This window comes from Schistocerca gregaria, chromosome 5 (genome assembly GCF_023897955.1).
Source record: "Schistocerca gregaria isolate iqSchGreg1 chromosome 5, iqSchGreg1.2, whole genome shotgun sequence".
NCBI classification, from domain to species: domain Eukaryota; kingdom Metazoa; phylum Arthropoda; class Insecta; order Orthoptera; family Acrididae; genus Schistocerca; species Schistocerca gregaria.
This window is the reverse complement of record NC_064924.1, coordinates 15,844,120-15,864,322: the sequence shown is the minus strand read 5'-3', so window position 1 is coordinate 15,864,322 and position 20,203 is coordinate 15,844,120. Positions and strand designations below refer to the sequence as shown.

At 43.2% G+C, this 20,203-nt stretch overlaps 1 protein-coding gene across 1 annotated transcript in view; it reads right to left on the bottom strand.

Annotated features, from left to right (window-relative positions):
- LOC126272749 (lachesin-like) overlaps positions 1–19,920 on the bottom strand; it is a 398,134-nt gene extending 378,214 nt beyond the window's left edge. Inside the window, exon 1 of the mRNA XM_049975849.1 lies at positions 19,758–19,920. The gene's annotated coding sequence lies outside the window, so the exon portion shown is untranslated. The remainder of the gene's footprint in view (positions 1–19,757) is intronic.
- Between the last annotated feature and the right edge of the window lie 283 nt (positions 19,921–20,203).

The window sequence follows — 20,203 nt, the reverse complement described above, 5'->3', positions numbered from 1 at the left end:
TGCTAGAGGTGTCATCTTGTAGAAAAATACTGCCAGTTTTTATCGTCGGCAGAAGCTGACTGCCACTGGTCAAACAACAAACGTCCTATCAGGCGTCAGTTTATTGTCACAATGTATTCATCGTAACTTCACTTCTGCAGTGCTAGTCTGTAATAGCTTCAGGTGCAATCTTTTTCATAACGATCTCCGGGCAGTTGAGGAACTCTGAGATTTCGCTATACACGACGTCTACATCTACATGACTACTCTGCAATTCCCATTTAAGTGCTTGGCAGAGGGTTCATCGAACCACAATAATACTATCTCTCTACCATTCCACTCCCTAACAGCGCGCGGGAAAAACGAACACCTAAACCTTTGTGTTCGAGCTCTGATTTATTTTATTTTGATGATCATTACTACCTATGTAGGTTGGGCTCAACAAAATATTTTCGTATTCGGAAGAGAAAGTTGGTGACTGAAATTTCGTAAAAATACCTCGCCGCGACGAAAAACGTCTTTGCTGTAATGATTTCCATCCCAATTCGCGTATCATATCTACCACACTCTCTCCCCTATTACGTGATAATAGAAAACGAGCTGCCCTTTTTTGCACCCTTTTGATGTCCTCCGTCAATCCCATCTGGTAAGGATCCCACACCGCGCAGCAATATTCCCCGGGAATCCGAACAAAAACCTCTATCTCAACCGCTGGACGACGGACTCAGAGACTCCTGGGCGAGTTAGAAATTCGTTATGACGAACAGTACAATCAGTTCGAACGAAATTCTGATGCCAGGAGAAAACTGTAGTTCTACTACGAGGTTTCTTATGGTACTCACTACGAAATTGTTGATTCTTTTGTGACACAGATGGTTGAGGCCCTTTGTGTGCAATCCTATTTCATGTATTAAGGTCTACATTCAATTTTCGTCATCTCTCTTGTGTAACTGTCGTTGTTACAGTTCCTGCATTAAGCACATAGTACGCATATTATGAAAATGGTAGAAACAAAATTCTCCAACAAACTTTACTATTCAGATCCCTCAGTTCGTTGCCTTGATTTCAATGAGCTCATTAGTTGCTCAGAAATTATGGATATCAAAAGTGATTGCAATTTTATAATTTAGTATACCCAGTCATAGGGAAATTCTATAAGCCAACAGGTTAACTTGGAAGGAAAGAGTGCTTTCAAAATTAAAGAGCTCTTTTCAGTAACATATTTACATTAACCCAGACTAAATAAGTTTAAAAGATATTGTTTATTGAAAATTTCAACTGGGCCAAAGTTTCGGTGCCAGCTATAGCCAAACTATGATAAATTTCTGTGCTTGTAACACTTATATCGATTAGAAGTAGGTTTACATTACGTAACTGTGTATCTGCAATTGTTGTTGTTGTTGTGGTCTTCAGTCCTGAGACTGGTTTGATGCAGCTCTCCATGCTATACAGTAAAGCTGCATGCCCTCGGGGAAAATTACGGCTGTAGTTTCCCCTTGCTTTCAGACGTTCGCAACCCCAGCACAGCAAGGTTGTTTTGGTTAGTGTTACACGGCCAGATCAGTCAATCATCCAGACTGTTGCCCCTGCAACTACTGAAAAGGCTATTGCCCCTCTTCAGGAACCACACATTTGTCTGTCCTCTCAACAGATACCCCTCCATTGTCGTTGCACCTACGGTACGGCTATCTGTGTCGTTGAGGCACGCAAGCCTCCCCACCAACGCCAAGGTCCATGGTTCATGCGGGGATATCTGTAATTATGGAGTATGTATTCTGATCTATTTGTACTCCTTGATATGTGACAAGAAAATTAGAGTTTTGTAATGCATATATGAAAAAAAGTCTCAAACATGAGATCGACAGGAAGTGCAAAATGGCTAAGCAGGCGTGGCTAGAGGACAAATGTAAGGATGTAGAGGCTTATCTCACTAGGGGTAAGATAGATAAAACCTACAGCAAAACTAAAGAGACTTTAGGAGAAAAGAGAGGCACTTGTATGAATATCAAGAGCTCAGATGGAAACCCAATTCTAAGCAAAGAGAGGAAAGCAGAAAAGTGGAAGGAGTATATAGAGGGTCTATACAAGGGCGATGTACTGGAGGACAATATTATGGAAATGGAAGAGGATGTAGATGAAGATGAAATGGGAGATACGATAGTGCGTGAAGAGTTTGACAGAGCACTGAAAGACCTGAGTCGAAACAAGGCCCCAGGAGTAGACAACATTTCATTAAAACTACTGACGGCCTTGGGAGAGCAAGTCCTGAAAAAACTCTACCATCTGGTGAGCAAGATGTACGAGACAGGCGAAATACCCTCAGACTTCAAGAAGAATATAATAATTCCAATCACAAAGAAAGCAGGTGTTGAAAGATGTGAAAATTACCGAACTATCAGTTTAATAACTCAAAGCTGCAAAATAGTAACGCGAATTATTTACAGACGAATGGAAAAACTGGTAGAAGCCGACCTCGGAGAATATTAGTTTAGATTCCGTAGAAATGTTGGAACACGTGAGGCAATACTGACCTTACGACTTACCTTAGAAGAAAGATTATGGAAAGGCAAACCTACGTTTCTAGCATTTGTAGACTTAGAGAAAGCTTTTGACAATGTTGACTGGAATACTCTCTTTCAAATTCTAAAGGGGGCAGGGGTAAAATACAGGGAGCGAAAGGTTATTTACAATTTGTACAGAAACCAGATGGCAGTTATAAGAGTCGAATGGCACGAAGGGAAGCAGCGGTTGGGAAGGGAGTGAGACAGGGTTGTAGCCTGTATATTGAGCAAGCAGTAAAGAAAACAAAAGAAAAATTCGGAGTAGGTATTAAAATCCATGGAGGAGAAATAAAACGTTTAGGTTCGCAGATGACATTGTAATTCTGTCAAAGACAGCAAAGAAGTTAGAAGAGCAGTTGAACGGAATGGACAGTGTCTTGGAAGGAGGGTATAAGATGAACATCAACAAAAGCAAAACGAGGATAATGGAATGTAGTCGAATTAAGTCGTGTGATGCTGAGGGAATTAGATTAGGAAATGAGACACTTAAAGTAGTAAAGGAGTTCTGCTATTTGGGGAGTAAAATAACTGATGATTGTCGAAGTAGAGTGGATATAAAATGTAGATTGGCAATGGGAAGGAAAGCGTTTCTGAAGAAGAGAAATTTGTTAACATCGTGTATAGATTTGAGTGCCAGGAAGTCGTTTCTGGAAGTATTTGTATGGATTGTAGCCATGTATGGAAGTGAAACATGGACAATAAATAGTTTGGACAAGAAGAGAATAGAAGCTTTGGAAATGTGGTGCTACAGAACAATGTTGAAGATTAGGTGGGTAGATCACTTAACTAATGAGGAGGTATTGAATAGGATTGGGGAGAAGAGAAGTTTGTGGCACAACTTGACTAGAAGACGGGATCGGTTGGTAGGACATGTTCTGAGGCATCAAGGGATCACCAATTTAGAATTGGAGGGCAGCGTGGAGGGTAAAAATCGTAGAGGGAGACCAAAAGATGAATACACTAAGCAGATTCAGAAGGATGTAGGTTGGAGTAGGTATTGGGAGATGAAGGAGCTTGCACAGGATAGGGTAGAATGGAGAGCTGCATCAAACCAGTCTCAGGACTGAAGACCACAACAACAACATACGAAAAAAGCAAAAGGATAAGTTAAAACGATAAATTTTTGTAAATGTGTATGTCCATAAGAGAAAATGTTTACTTAAAGCTGGTTCATGCTTAGGGCAGTTGTATGTGTAACATGTAAAAGCTGTAGGGAAGTCCACCGCAACGGAAGTGGAATGGCGCGATGTAATAGCTGGTTTTGGTGGTCGAACTGAGCGGCTCCTTTGTGTGAAAAGTAGGCAGTATGTGGCTGGCCGTAGCTCGGTACACTTCGACGGTGCCAAGAGAGGCAACTGGAAGCTGCTGTGTGAAGGATTTGCCTCGGATGTGCATCCGGCTTTTATTTAGTATTCTCGGCATAAAGAATTGCTCTAATATGTTGAAAATCCGACGCCAAGAAGAGATTTTATGGAGTATTCGAACATCAAAACCCGTGAGTACAGTTAGCCGCCATGTCGCTTACTCCAATCTTCGCCACTCCTGCTCTAACTTCATACAGTCAGTAATGTATCTGGCCATGAGCCAGTTAACTTGTGTGAGGTTGTAATAATAATCACAGCATTATAAATCCATATCCAGAACCATATATACTATCCTGATCACGAACGAATGCAGGGCCCTTACCTAATTGCCGGCTGGTGTGACCGTGCTTCAGTCTGGAGCCGCGTGACCGATACTGTCGCAGGTTCGAATCCTGCCTCGGGCATGGATGTATGTGATGTCCTTAGGTTAGTTAGGTTTACGTAGTTCTAAGTTCTAGGGGACTAATGACCACAGATGTTAAGTCCCATAGTGCTCAGAGCCATTTGAACCTTTTTGAACTCTACCTAATTGATACTAAAACCGAGTATCCTGATTTAAATGAACAATTCTTGCATTCAGGTGTTTAAAAATGTTTTTTTCTAATATAAAAGGAGTAGTTAATGTTAAACCACAAAAGTGAAGTTGGATAGGCTTTTGCTTAAGTATCGCTAGTTTGTTACAAAATACAGTTTTGTAGGATTACGGTGCAAGATTGTGTCTAGAATACCTGCCTCACAGGTGATAAAAAAGACAAATAAGTTAAGCTTATTTTAAAAGTAGTGTGGTTTTGATTTATATCATGAATGGTTCCCTTTTTTGAAGTTAATTTAGCCCAGTTTTGAATTTTATTGTCTTGCAAAGTAAATTATGAACTACTCCAAGTGAATTGAATGATTAACTTTCTGAATTAGTCTTTTCTACTGTAATAATCATAGGGCGTTGACTAGTAAAACTATACTAGTTTATGCGTCCTCATCATATTCTCCACTTATTAGCAAAAAAATTTAACTAGCACTGTTGCCAAGGAAAACGTGTATGTGTGGAGGAGCTTAAACATTGTATTTGTGATATTATTCGTTTTTGTTTGTTATGTCATGTCAGTTAAGACGTGTCCAAATTTAGTTACCGCAGTTCATGCATTAGCATTTTTGTACTTGCCTAAGTCATGCTTTTGAATGTAGCTGTCAAATCTGTTCCCTATGATTTACTGGCGTGTGCGTTATTGGTAACTGCTGTAAGCACAGTTAAAATTGCACTGTCAGTTTGTACCCTGTCTCCTTTTCAAAGGGAAATCTCAACGAAAGTAGCTTCAATAACCAATATTCAATTTTCTTAAACATATATTTCCAATGTAATGTGCCTAATTGGGCTGGCGACCATTCATTCTTTTTATTCATTTATGATTTTACTACTTTCATTGACTCCCAAGGTTATAGTCCATTTGGTTTTCCTGTTAATTTCACCAAATTCAAGATTATAGTCCGACCCCTTCGTCCATTAGACACACACGCGGTCAAATCTTCCAAATCCTGACAGAGGGTCACATTTGCGTGTTCGAATGCACGATAGATTTGTATGTGGCTTTTTCCTTGACAGGACTAAAGGTTCGGTTGTTACGAAAGGTTGACATACACACGCTAGGGCTACAGGATATGTTGATTTTCTTTTGATCGCTTGATTGTTCTGAATCTGCTGACAACCATACTGATAAGAAAGGGTCCTTAATTAAAATTACTACATTTTCAGGAACTAGATTTTAACACATCCCACGGTCATGAGCCCGGGATTGCCCTCGCGTAGACATAAATTAATACTGCATACTTCATTAGCTGCTGCTCATACCAAATAATATATTGGCAAAATGTAACGACAAAGTGAGTAGCCAATAAAAGATCGACTTCCAGACCTATGGAATTTTTAAACTATTACAAATTAACATAGTTCAGTACTATCCTGGATGCCTCGCGCATCTTGATGCTCTTTTTCAGTGTATTCAGTCCGGCCGTTCTGCTCATTTCGCTCTTCGTCTTCGTCTGCTGTAGCTGCTCTCTATTTTATCCCAACCTCAGGAAACGTGTGTGACGCCACTCTGGTCGTTTAATACAGACTGAAAGAACATAGAGTTACAAGCAGTAGACATCAAAATGTGTGTTTCGCTTCGCTTGAATGATATTTATGACTATAGTAACAGTTTATTGCGTATGGTATTTCATCTATTCTATACCATGTGCAAACTCGTTTTCAAAGAAATAAGAAGTTATGTCCGTAATAACTACCTACGGGTAAATATTGTTAGGAACTGCAGGAGCGTAAAGATTGGCGAACATCCAATTTTGAACATAAAAAGAAACTTATGGCTATTGATTTTGAGGATAAATCATACACCAGCGTTTTTAGGGGGTGATCCGTAGGATTATATCGCAACTGGTAGGTTTTATTACGTGACGCATTGTTGCTGACTATTTCTGTCATCCAAAGCACGCAACGAGCACATTCCCATTTTGTGAAGTCTGACATTCTGATTTTCAACTTTCATACGTATCTAGCAGCGAAATTCGGTAATGCAACATAAATGAAGGAACCTTTGGCTACAACATGACACGTTAGTATCATGTCTAAGTCCTCTCAATAAAATTGTATACGCATTTGAAGTTATTAAGTCCTTTTGCAGCCACCTTACAGCGGGGTGGTAAGTGTCGCAAGGTGGGCCTGCCTCTTAACTCCACGGCGGCCGTCGTTTTACAAGGCGCAGTGTGGTGGCCCGACGCGACGTGGACTCCACAGGTCCATACTGTCTCTACAGCCACCCGTACCTGCACAAGTGTTGCAGGTGCAGTACCCTGTGCACGAAATGACCTCTGGGTTATGTCCTGCAATTGATCCATAGGATCCATGTCGGCCGATATGGGTGGCCATACCATTCGCTCGAAATGTGCAGAGAGTTCCTTAAACCAATCGCGAACAACTGTCGCCTTCTGACACGGCGGACTGTCAAACAAAAGAAAAATTCCTTGGTTGTTTGGGCACATGAAGTCCATGAATGGCCGCAAATGGTCTCCAGATACCCGAACATAACCATTTCCAGTCAACGATCAGTTCAGCTGGACCAGGGGACCGAGTCCATTCCATATAAACACAGCCCTCACCATTATGAAGTCACCCCCAGCTTGCGCAGTCCCTTGTTGACAACCTGGATCCGTTGCTTCGTGATGTCTGTGCCACACTCTAAACCCTGCGTCATCTCTACCAAGCGAAGTCGGGATTAATCTGACCAGGTGACGTTTCTCCAGTCGTCTAAGGTTCAACCGATCCGGTCACGAGACCAGGAGAGTTGTTGCAGGTGTTAGCAAACGCACCTGTGTCAGTCGTCTGCTGCCTTAGTCCGTTAACGCCAAATTTGCAGCAGTCTCTTAACGCGTACATTCGTTGTACGTCCCACATTAATTTCTGCGGTTATTCCACGCAGTGTTACTTGTCTGTCAACACTGACTACTCTACGCAAACGCTGCAGCTCTCGGTCGTTAAGTGAAGACCGTCGCCACACTGCGTTGTCCACGGTGAGAAGTAATGCCTGACGTGTTGTATTCTCGGCACGCCCTTAACAATTTGGATCTCTGAATATTCGATTCCCATTCTCCCATGCTCCAAGTACCATTCTATGTTCAAAGTCTGTTAATTTCCTTCGCACGGCTATAATTCCATCGGAGTACAAATGACACTGGACTTTCGTATCTCGTGTACGCGAAACTATCGCTATCTGTATATGTGAATATCGCTATTCCATGAATTATGTACCCTTAAAGTGTATTAATGAATGGATTAATGACTAACTTAGTTGCTTAAGAATATAATAACGTGTGTGAGATTCATACCGGGTGATCCAAAAGCCAGTATAAATTAGAAAACTGAATGAATCACGGAATAATGTACATAGAGGGGTACAAATTGGCACACATGCTTGGAACGACACGGGGTTTTATTAGAACCAAACAAAAAAATAAAAAATAAATATAAACTTCAAAAAATGTCCGACAGATGGCTCTTCATCTGATCAGAATAGCAATAATTAGCATAACAAAGTAAGACAAAGCAAAGATGATGTTCTTTACAGGAAATGCTCAATATGTCCACCAGAATTCCTCAACAATACCTGTAGTCGAGGAATAATGTTGTGAACAGGACTGTAAAGCATATCCGGAGTTATGGTGAGGCATTAGCGTCGGATGTTGTCTTTCAGCATCCCTAGAGATGTCGGTCGATCACGATACACTTGCGACTTCATGTAACCCCAAAGACAATAATCGCACGGACTGAGGTCTGCGGACCTGTGAGGCCAAGCATGACGAAAGTGGCGGCAGAGCACACGATCACCACCAGACGACGCGCGCAAGGGATCTTTCACGCGTCTAGCAATGTGGGGTGGAGCGCCATCCTGCATAAACATCGTACGTTCCAGCAGGTGTTTATCATCCAGGCTGGGGATGATGCGATTCTGTAACATATCGGCGTACCTCTTACCCGTCACAGTAGCAATTTTGCTGTCCAGCGCCACCAGTGGGACATTTTGTGACGTATCTTCTTCTAATAAAACCCCATGTCGTTCCAAGCATGTGTGTCAATTTTTACCTCTCTATCTACATTATTCCGTGGTTTATTAAGTTGTCAAATTTATACTGACTTTTTGATCACCCGATATATTATAATCAATATGCGCACTCGAAGCTGTGAGCCTTAGCTCTTAGCACATGAACAGCAATATCCCTAGATGCAGTACGCATGAAAGACTCAGTGATTTTCCCCTTAAAGCTAGCATTCGTAAGAGACATGCTGTATCGGTTGATATTGACAACCAGCAAGCAACGCTAAGCCACAAAAAAATAAAAAGTAGCGGAGGCCGGAGGACCGGAGGAGGAGTGTAGAGAAGCCGCCCTCCCGAGGTTCGTGGCCAGCAGACGGGCAACGAGCGGCGCTGGACTCCAGCACTCGCCGGAGAGCTTCATTAGGCATCTGCCGGTGTGTGAGTGCTGCCGTGGGTAAACGCAGATGCAGGGCGAGATGCTAACGGCGCAACACGCGGCTCTGTCTGGGGCAGCCGCGGCCTCCGTGGCTCAGGCAGTAAAACAGAGGGGTCAGCCGGCACGACGCTGCAGGCTAAGGGCAGGCTGCGGCTCACCGTGCCGTCGACGGCGAGGTCACTACAGGCGGAGCTCCAATACGGTGAATACATGGAGTGAAACCGGCCTATAAAATGAATCATCCCGACAGCCACCTTAAGCAATTCAGAGAAATGAGGCTAAAGATGTATCTCGATGGCCGGGCAGGGGTTTAGCAAAGGGATCGCGCCTTATCGTCACCACCGATTTTGTCTACACTAGTGGCATGTGCCGGGCTTGGTCAGAAATGAAAGTGACAGGACTGGAAACTCCAGATGGCCAAGCGTTCAGAAATAGACTGCGTTTAAGCTGTGGGTCGCATGAGACACGAGCCATACAAGTATTGCTGTTACACGTTAACTCCGAAGTTCATCTCAAGTTCCAGACTCCGTTATATACATATCCAGTAGAAGTTAAATCTCGACAACAATACAGGACGTAAAACAGTTCTCTACAGTGCATATTTAACGCTCTGAAAAAGATACATTACCAAAACCCGTTATTTCAGTACATGTGTCAAATCGTATTAAGAATACATTTTAAATACTACAGCCGGCAGTTGTGACCGAGCGGTTCTAGGCGCTTCAGTCCTGATCCACGCTTCTGCTAGGGTCGCAGGTTCGAATCCTACCTCGGGCATGGATGTGTGTGATGTCCTTAGGTTAGTTAGGTTTAAGTAGTTTCTAAGTCTAGGGGACTGATGACCTCAGATGTTAAGTCACAACGTACTTAGAACCATTTCTGAAATAATGTATTAATTCCCCTAGTGAGGCAAATAAAACTTTATGTTTACCTTTTTGTATTTTATATTTTTCGTATTGGTATACCTCTCAAGTTGGAATTTGGAGCTAATACATTTTGTAGAATAAAGACTGGTTGGCCGGACAGAAAATGAATTACCTTGAGAAACGACTGTCTTGAACCCCAGTGACTGTCATGACATTATCTGAATCTTGGGACTATCTGCAAACTTGGATCGGAGGTAAACGTTGCTGACTGAAAGTCATCGTCAAGATTCTAAACGTGAAGCCTCCCACTAAAAGGTACTTTCAGTTTAACCCTTCAAAAAGGGTTAGCAACAAATAATCCTGAGCTAATAACGAGCATCAAAACCGATACAGGGATTAGTGAGCTAGATTGAATTTTGTAATCCCCAAATCCTTGAAAAATAAGCCAAAAATATACCTAATCAAAAAAAAAAATTCTCTTGACGCCTTCCTGAGAGACAATCTCCACTCATTCCAAATTAATAATACAAGTCTAGACCAGACATGGCTTAAATTCAAAGAAGTAGTATCGGCAGAAATTGAGCTTTATATCAAATAAATTAACAAACGACGGAGCTGACCCTCCTTGGTACACAATACGGGTTAGAAACAACGAAACAAACGTGCCAAATTTAAACTGATGCAAAATCCCAAAGATTGGTGATCTTTTACGAAAGCTCGTAATTTAGCACGGACTTCAATGCGAGAAACCTTCAACAGTTTCCACAACGTAACTTTGTCTCGAAACCTGACAGAAAATCCAAGGAGATTGTGGTCGTATGTGAAGTATGTTAGCGGCAAGATATAATCAATGCCTTCTCTGCGCGATAGCAATGGGGATACTATCGACGACAGTGCTGCCAAAGCAGAGTCACTAAACACAGCCTTCCGAAATCACAAAAGAAGAAGTAGTAAACATTCCAGAATTCGAATCGAGAACAGCTGCCAACATGAGTAACGTAGAAGTAAATATCCTCGGAGTAGTGAAGCAACTGAAATCATTTAATAAAAGCAAGTATTCTTGGTAGGACAGTATACCAATTAGGTTCCTTTCCGACTATGCTGATGCATTAGCTCCATACTTAACAATCATATACAACCGTTCGCTCGACGAAGACTTGAAAGTTGCACAGGTCACACCAACATTCAAGAAAGGTAGTAGGAGTAATCCACTAAATTACAGGCCCATTTCGTTAACGACGATATTCAGCAGAATTTTAGAACATATATTGTGTTCGAACATTATGAATTACCTCGAAGGAAATGGTCTTTTGACACACAGTCAACATGGGTTTAGAAACCATCATTCCTGTGAAACACAACTACCTCTCTATTCACATGAAGTGCTGAGTGCTATTGACAAGGGATTTCATATCGATTCCGTATTCCTGGATTTCCGGAAGGCTTTTGACACTGTACCACACAAGAGGCACGTAGTGAAAATGCGTGCTTATGGAATATCGTCTTAGTTATGTGACTGTATTTGTGATTTCCCCGGAACCCTGTGAGTGCTACGGTCGCAGGTTCGAATCCTGCCATGGGCATGGATGTGGGTGATGTCCTTAGGTTAGTTACGTTTAAGTGGTTCTAAATTCTAGGGGACTAATGACCACAGCAGTTGAGTCCCATAGTGCTCAGAGCCATTTGACCCATTTTTTGTGATTTCCCGTCAGAGGTCACAGTTCGTAGTAACTGACTGAAAGTCATCGAGTAAAACAGAAGTGATTTCAGGCGTTCCCCAAGATAATGTTGTAAGCCCCTTGCTGTTCCTTACCTATATAAACGATTTGGGACACAATGTGAGCAGCCATCTTCGGTGGTTTGCAGATGATGCTGTCGTTTATCGACTAATAAAGTCATCAGGACATCAAAACAAACTGCAAAACGATTTATAAAAAATATCTGAATGGTGCGAAAAGTGGCAGTTGACTCTAAATAACGAAAAGTGTGAGATCATGAACATGAGTGATAAAAGGAACTTCGGTTACACGATAAATCAGTGTGATCTTAAAGCCGTAAATTCAACTAAATACCTAGATATTACAATTACGATCAACTAAAATTGGAAAGAACACGTAGAAAATGTTGTGGGGAAGGCTAAACAATGGCTGCGTTTTACTGGCAGGACACATAGAAAATGTAACAGACCTACTAAGGACGCTGGCTACACTACGCTTGTCCGTCCTCTTTAAGAATACTGCTGCTCGGCGTGAGATCCTTGCCAGATAGGACTGACGGAGCACATCGAAAAAGTTCAAAGAAAGGCTGCACGTTTTGTATTATCGCGAAATACGGGACAGAGTGTCACAGAAATGCTACGGGATTTGGGCTGGAATCATTAAAAGAAAGGCGTTTTTCGTAGCGACAGAATCTTCTTACGAAATTCCAGTCACCAACTTTCTCCTCCGAATACGAAAATATTTTGTTGACATCGACCTACATAGGGAGGAAAGGTCACCACGAAAAAATAAGGGAAATCAGAGCTCGCACGGAAAGACATAGGTGCTCTTCCTTCCTGCGTGCTATACGAGATTTGAGTAATAGAGAATTGTGAAGGTGGTTCGATGAACCCTCTGCCAGGCATTTAAATGTGGTTTGCAGAGTTCCCGTGTAGATGTAGATGAAGATGTAGAATTAAACAGAAAGATCAGAGCACTACCAGTGTTAACGGGGAACAAAGCTGCGACACTGATAGAGGATGTGGTAAATGTAAGGGAAATCAGAGCTCGCACGGAAAGATATAGGTGCTCTTCCTTCCTGCGTGCTATACGAGATTTGAGTAATAGAGAATTGTGAAGGTGGTTCGATGAACCCTCTGCCAGGCATTTAAATGTGGTTTGCAGAGTTCCCGTGTAGATGTAGATGAAGATGTAGAATTAAACAGAAAGATCAGAGCACTACCAGTGTTAACGGGGAACAAAGCTGCGACACTGATAGAGGATGTGGTAAATGTATCTGCAAAAGGGTAAATCCTGGATGGCACTAAAAACACCAGAGATACGTAAATCTGTAATGGTAAAATCAGAAAAAATCGCAGATGTAACAGTTCACATATGTAACAGTTCTTTTACATAAGCACTATGGACTAGGCTGGATGGACATTAATGAACTTTCATTCTACAAGAATATCTTCAAACAGCAGTCCGAAGTTGAACTGGATGAAAAAATCTAATGTCGGACATCTCCCTGGTGAGTCTGAGGTGCAGATCAGTATTTCATGTAATAAAGTAGTGATGTTACAGTGGCGTCCTATATTAATACAAAGTTGACGGCAATTGTTCAAAACAGTTAATGAGTAGGTAACTACTATGTTATTTTTTCTTGTGGTCACTAATAATTTTGTAACACGAATAAATGTTACGGTATGCCTATGTTATTTTTCATTTGTACCTACCATTTTCAAACCAAACGTTTCCAGGAACAATTATGTCCGTATAAAAGTTCCAAAAGTCGTTATCTTAAAATACAATATTTATTTTAAATTAAAAAATCTCTTGTGATTTATGGGAAATATGAATATAAATACAGAATATAAAAGAAAATTGTAACAAATTAAGACTAACAGTAAAAACCAAAACACAACTGAGTGGCAGTTTTTTCTCGTTTCTGGGAACTATTGTTACATGGACATAATGGATTTTCGAAACGGTCGACTCATAGCGTAGTTTTGGTGAAGCCATTGCTGCAGGGGAAGTGATTTAAGATTCTTAAGAGTCGTTGGGTCGAGACCGCCACTGATATTACCTCTTTTCTTCTTTTACGTTATTTACACTGCGAACAAACCGAAATAGCCTTCTACATGTTATGTTTATTAATATTTTCATTAATTGCATGAAAAGGAGTTGAGAGGTAGCAAGCGAATGAGGTCCTCAGTGGTAACTAGCGTTGCCCCCAGCGGCCTACGGACTCGCGCCACCGGGAACCTACTGTTCACGTGCAGCTGCACAGGGCTGCCCGAAGGTTGGTAAACTCAGGGCGTGCTAAGTCCTGTACCGTTTAATTACAATTATTTCTTGGAAAGTTATTTGCAGAGTCCTCCTTTTCAGCATTTTAAAAATGTTTTGGAATTTTGTTCCTATAGGACCAAACTGCTGAGGTCATCGGTCCTCAGGCTTACACGCTACCTAATCGAACTTAAAGTAACTTACGTTAATCTTGATACATCCATAGTTGAAATGGAGGACGGTGGAACGTCAGGTGGTATAAATTTATATTAAAAATCAAGAAATTCCTCCAGCTGTCCATATCTATATCTCACCACGGACTTCTAGTATCTGCCGCACGCAGTTGACGTCAACAACTGTATGGGCCTGAAGATGACGTTGTTACAACGTTGAAAGTAGTTGCCAAAATAAAATCGACAGCTTAAATACAGCTGGAGGAATTCGTTTTTAATGTGAAATTACGCCAAGGACAACAACAGCCCCTGGCCCGAGCGACGCTTCTCAAGACAATGTTAATAACTACTATATATTGAACATTATTAAGATTTGTTTCAATTGTAAGTAACGTAAGAAATGAAATTATAAAATATCCGCAGTAGTCTCGACACCACGATTCTAGGATTACCTTCCTCAGCTCTTTCCTACGCGCCAACCGCTTCCGGAAAGCTACGCTAACGTAACTCCTGCCATTATTTATTTCTAAACGCCTGGACATGTGGGACTCCAATTTCTGTCGTATTCACGTGTGGTCAAGCACAGCACACACTGATGGGCCAAACATTACGACCAGTGGCCACCTCGAGAGTGAAGGCCTCGTGGTGGTGGTGAGACACGTGAAGTAGTAAGGAAAGAATTCCAGCACAAGAGAGACGAATGGGCTGTGATTATAGCGGCGTTACGGCCACAAATGTGGAAGTCACTGATATAAGCGGTTTTGATAAAGGGGACAATATTGTGGCTCTGCAGCGGGAGACGAGAATCTCTGAAACGGCGAAGCTGTTCGCCTGTTGGCGTACTACTGTCGAGAGCACATTTGGAGAGGGGTTGAAGGATGGTGAAGCAACGAGTAGGCTGGATGATATTGGACGACGTCTCAACACGGCCGAATTCCGAGACACACGACAGCGATGTTTAGAATTTGACTCGTGCCATTGGTGCAAGGTCAGGTAATGAGGAAGTTTTCGCCATCATCTCTGCTACCGTTTCTGGCCAAACACACCACGACCAGGTTTCGAACCAACTACGTCCGAGCTACGTAGGAGCGTTAACACAATTCAGGAGCGTCAGCGTGGTGTTGGCAGCGGAGCAGAGTCAAGTAGAATTCAGGGGCGGCTGCTTCACCAGGCCACGACCAGAAACAGCCACAGAAACCCAGAAACGCCCAAGACGAAGCTTTCGGGACACATATAGCTAAGTAACAGTAATACCTGACGGACGTTTATTCAAAAATACATATTTTTCATTGCCTACGTCGACCAGATAACCTGTACCTTTATTTCTTCTTATTCTTATTTTGTTTGCTGCTGCCTAGTTCAGATCGCTCTGAGCACTACGGGACTTAACTGCTGAGGTCATCAGTCCCATAGACTTAGAACTACTTAAACCTAACTAACCTAAGGACATCACACACATCCATGCCCGAGGCAGGATTCGAACCTGCGACTGTAGCGGTCGCGCGGTTCCAGACTGTAGCGCCCAGAACCGCTCGGCCACCCCGGCCGGCCTGCTTTCTAGTGTTACCTCTGTTTCTCTCTCTCATTCAGTGGATTTATTGAAGAAAAAAAGGAAACGTTTCACTAATATCTGTTCTCAAACTGGCATATACACTTGAGAGGCAGCCAATAATATGAAACTATTAATAATAAATTATTCTGATGTACTAAACTGCAGACCTTAAGAAACCACTGGTTAAAATATTCCAAGTGTAAAACAGTAAGAAGGATAAACTCCCCTGAGGGGACAAAAATACTTGAATTTATTTAGCTTTACGCTAGGCAGTTTACGCAATGTCTGTGTGAATCATTCATAGGCTGTAATCGAATACTAAGCATTTGTTATTTGCGGTAACGGCAGTGCAAAAGATCACAGCTAAAAAATTTACTTTTGTAGTCCTCTTTGTTAAAGGCTGCGTGACTACAACGGAAACTGATAGGACAGAAGGGCGGCTATCCAACTATAATAAGACTATTAAAATGTGCCATCCGTCGTGTATGAGAAACGATGGATAACGTCTTCTGCAGACTATTTTCCTTGCCACAGGATGTTACTTTCGTGCAGTTATAATGATTCTACACTACAGACGAGCAGATAAGAAATAAAACTGCGTCCATATTTTCTTGTCAAACATTAAACGTCGTACTAGAAAACTGATAGCGTGGTGTTCAGTATGTAAGGATGCAGGGAAATATAAGATTTTAGCTCTAACAAAATTGATTTCCTTCCATTCGGGAAGGGCAGAAAGAGGTCACCAGCTGGGGATGCCTGGGAGGAAAGTCCCAGTTCCGACACTCGAGTGACAGCCAAGCCGGGCGCTGCCAACACTCTGCCCGGAGCGGCGGGCTCGTGTCCTTTTATTGGGCTCGTGCATGAGTTTGGAGCGTTTCTTCATAATTTAAATGAACACAAAAGTGACTTTAGCCATCAATAATATATTCTCATTCACTATTTACATCAGTCTGCCAACGCTGCGTAACTTTTCGATTCTGCGACAGTAGAAATTACCAATTACGAGGCAAAGAATTAGCCGAACCATATTCGGAGTGCACTTTCATTTGGAAAGAAAGTTTTTTGAAGGTTGTTAGACAGAGGGCGGGAAAGGTGAAAATCAGAGGGCGCAATGGTATGTGGAGAAGGTGGGTGCGGAATGACTTCCCAACTCAATTCTTGGATAGCGTTTTTTGTCAGTGTAGAATGCGGTCAAAAGTTACAGTGGAGTACACCAGTCCACGCAGCTTTTCTGGTCAGCAGCGACGGCTACACCTTGGGGGAAGCAATTCGCAGTACACCACACCGTCGCTGTTCTACTAGATGGATTCACATTTCAGTTCCCAAAGTAACTCTGTAACACTTGCATATTGTTCGAACCTACCAGTCACAAATCTAGCACCTCGCCTCCGAAGTTCTTCGGTGTCTTCCTTTAATCCAACCTTGTATGCATTATGCATCCCAAACACTCAAGAAGTTCTCAAGAATAGGTTGCAACAGCGCCCTAAATGCAATCTCTTTTACAGGTGAACTACACTTTCCTAAAATTCTCCCAATAAACCGAAGTCGACCATTCGTCTTTCCCCGCAAAACACCGAGTGAGGTGGCGCAGTTGATTCGCATTCGGGAGGACGACGGTTCAAACCCGCGTCCGGGCATCCTGATTTAGATTTTCCGTGATTCCCCTAAATCGCTTAAGGCAAATGCCGGGATAGTTCCTTAAAGGGCATGGCCGACTTCCTTCCCCATCGTTCACTAATCCGCCTGGACCGATGACCTCGCTGTTTGGCCCCCTCCTGCGAAACAACCAACCTACCAAAGAACTCACACTCTCTTTCAGTTTCATATCGCTTTGCAACGCTACGGCTAGATATGTGAACGACGTAACAGTATCAAACAAGACACTACTAACATTGTATCCGAAGATTACGGATTTGTTTTCTTTTCGTACACTCCAGCCTTTTCTACGTTTAGAGCTAGCTGCCATTCGTCACGCAAACAGGAACTTTTATGTAAGTCATCTAGTATCCTCCTAGTCATTAAATGTCGACACCTTACCGTATACTGCAGCATCATCAGCAAATAACCGCAGATTGCTGCCCACCCAGTTCGCCAAATCATGTGTGTGTATAGAGAACAACAGCGGTCTTACCGCACTTCCCTGGTGCAATCCTGACGATGCCCTTGTCTCGGATGAAGACTCGCCGTAGAGGACGACACACTGGGTTCCGCACCTTAACAAGTCCTCGACCCACTCCTACGTCTGTAAACGTAGTCGACATGTTCCTACGATTTGTACAGAGAGTTGCTGCTATGTTTGGACTCAGCCATGACAATCTGTTCCTTATGTTGGCACAGACACACCACTTTTCGTCACCAGTAACAAATGGTTAGCGCTGTTAACAAGCCAGTTGACAATGAGCAAGCAGAGATGAAAGTATGGCCACACGAGGACTTTTGTGATTTTGGCTGAGAGCATGCGGTACCAGATTTTTTAACTTTCGCCATCGAATGAAAATGTACGATGGTGGAATGACCACAGTTCATCACATTTGCCATTTTTCCAGTACAGTGACGTCGATGATTGTGGATTAAAGCGTTTAAACGATCTTAATCAACCGCCGAAGGTCTTCCTGGACGTGAAGACTAATGCCAAAACGGTCCCCCTTAAAACGAGGAAACCTTTGTCCTGCCGCGCTCTGTGCGGTGGCGTTATCCCCATACACGGCGCAAATATTTCTGGCTGCCTCCGCTGCTGTCGCTTCTCCATTCAACAGAAGAATATGTCGAAAATGTTCAGATTTCTCCGCTTGACATTCCATTTTCTAGTGTCCATAGTTCCACTCGCTATATCCAAATAACAACATGACAGAATGTAAACTCAAACAGCAACAGTGAACTACATATAAAAACTGAAAATCCATAAAAAAACAATAGCAACCGGAGTACCAAAATGGAAAACAAAACGCTACGTACTTATGTATGAAACTATGTATTCACGGAACAATGTCGTCGTTTATCGTAATAAAAACTGCATACATGTGAGTTTGTGTGTGTGTGTGTGTGTGTGTGTGTGTGTGTGTGTGTGTGTGTGTGCGTGTATGTGTGTGTGCTGATGTTGGTAAAAGGGTGTCTGTGTACGATAGTGAGTGTGCTTTGAATACATGACTGACGAATACCGATTGTAGTCTGTTATGCCACACAAATGCTTCCGAGAGGCAGAGCGTTAATACATAAAATATAAAGATGATTTACGTGTCATCGTAAGTCATGTTTCTTGTTAATATACAGTCTACAGCAATCGAACTTACTCAGCTCCTGTCAGTGTCAGGTGGAGGTAACGCACAAAATTTTAAAAGTCCATAGTAAATTAACGGAAAGAAATGGAACACCCAGAAGTGTTATTTTTTGATTATGTCTCCGTCAGAAATAGGCACTAGTACTGAATCGAGAAATAGAGTATCAGGATGAATCACAATCAAAACGAAGTTTGCCACAGTGGCGAAAACGCAGAGTAAATAAGGAAATTGTAAATTTCCTACCAGTGACATGAGCGTAGAATGAAGGTGATGACGCTGTTTGGATAAAACCAGAAATACGTATTTACAACCGTGACCAGACACTCCCAGGTTCGATGACTACCGACAGAGAGGATTTGCCCAACACATATTTCAGTGGACCGTCGTCTTGCCTATTGGAGCACATCGCAATAACTGCATCCCGTTTTATGAATCCTGGCCCTAAGTCATTTCGACCTCACAAAGACTTTCGTCGTACTGCCGATACTTATCTCGCACCAACAAAATTGTCATCGTAAATGTGTAGAAGAAATTGCTCAAAAATGCTACTCTGCACCACAGAAAGACGTTATTGTTTTGCAGCGCTTGTGACAATTACGTTGAGTCAACTTGCCCCATACAGGCTTCAGGTGAAAGATGTAGGACTTTGTGAGTACATGTAGCTCATCAGCAACGGTTAGTGGAAAAACTTTATTAGCGCGCTTACATAGTGTGCAGAGGAACAAGACAACGACTGTTACGTCGTTATCGGCCGCGATAGGTCTTTGAGCGCTGAATGGACAAGTCGTCTGAAATCACAGGCAAATTCACTGAAAGGTAATCGTCGAAGTTACAACAGTCTTACGGGGAACAGACGTCGTTTGGAATCGTATGAAATAATCTGCGGGAGTTGTGGAAGATCGCGACGGTCGAATCAGTAGCGGACACGACAAATCTCCCGCCAGCGCGGACAAACGTTGCACACGTGTGGCTGAGGCTCGCTTACCGCCAGGGCAGTAATCCATGCCGCCATCAGCCGCCGATGGAGCGCAGGCAGCGAGCCATGCCGGCCCGGCGCGGGAGCGATGTGACGCGTGGCGGAGGCGCGCAGCTGGCGGGGCGGAGCGGGCACTGTGCGTCGTCGGAAGCCGGCAGCGGCGGAGGCGGCGGCAGAGGCAGGCCGAGACTGCGGGCGGCGGAGGCCGGCGCGGCCGGGCGGAGCCGCGGCGGCCGGCGAGCACTGCGCATGCGCCGGCGCGAGGGACGCCGGCCGGCGCGCGGCGTCTGGCCGCGGCCGAGGTCGGGAGCGGCGGCGGCGCTGCCAGAGGGCCCGAGCACGGCACTGAACACTGTAGCGCGCTCAGGATCAGTCGCGGTGCGGAGCGACTGGAGGCAAACGTAGGTGCCTGCGTGTACTGAGCACGCTGGCAGGTGAAGGTGGCCTTGCCAGGC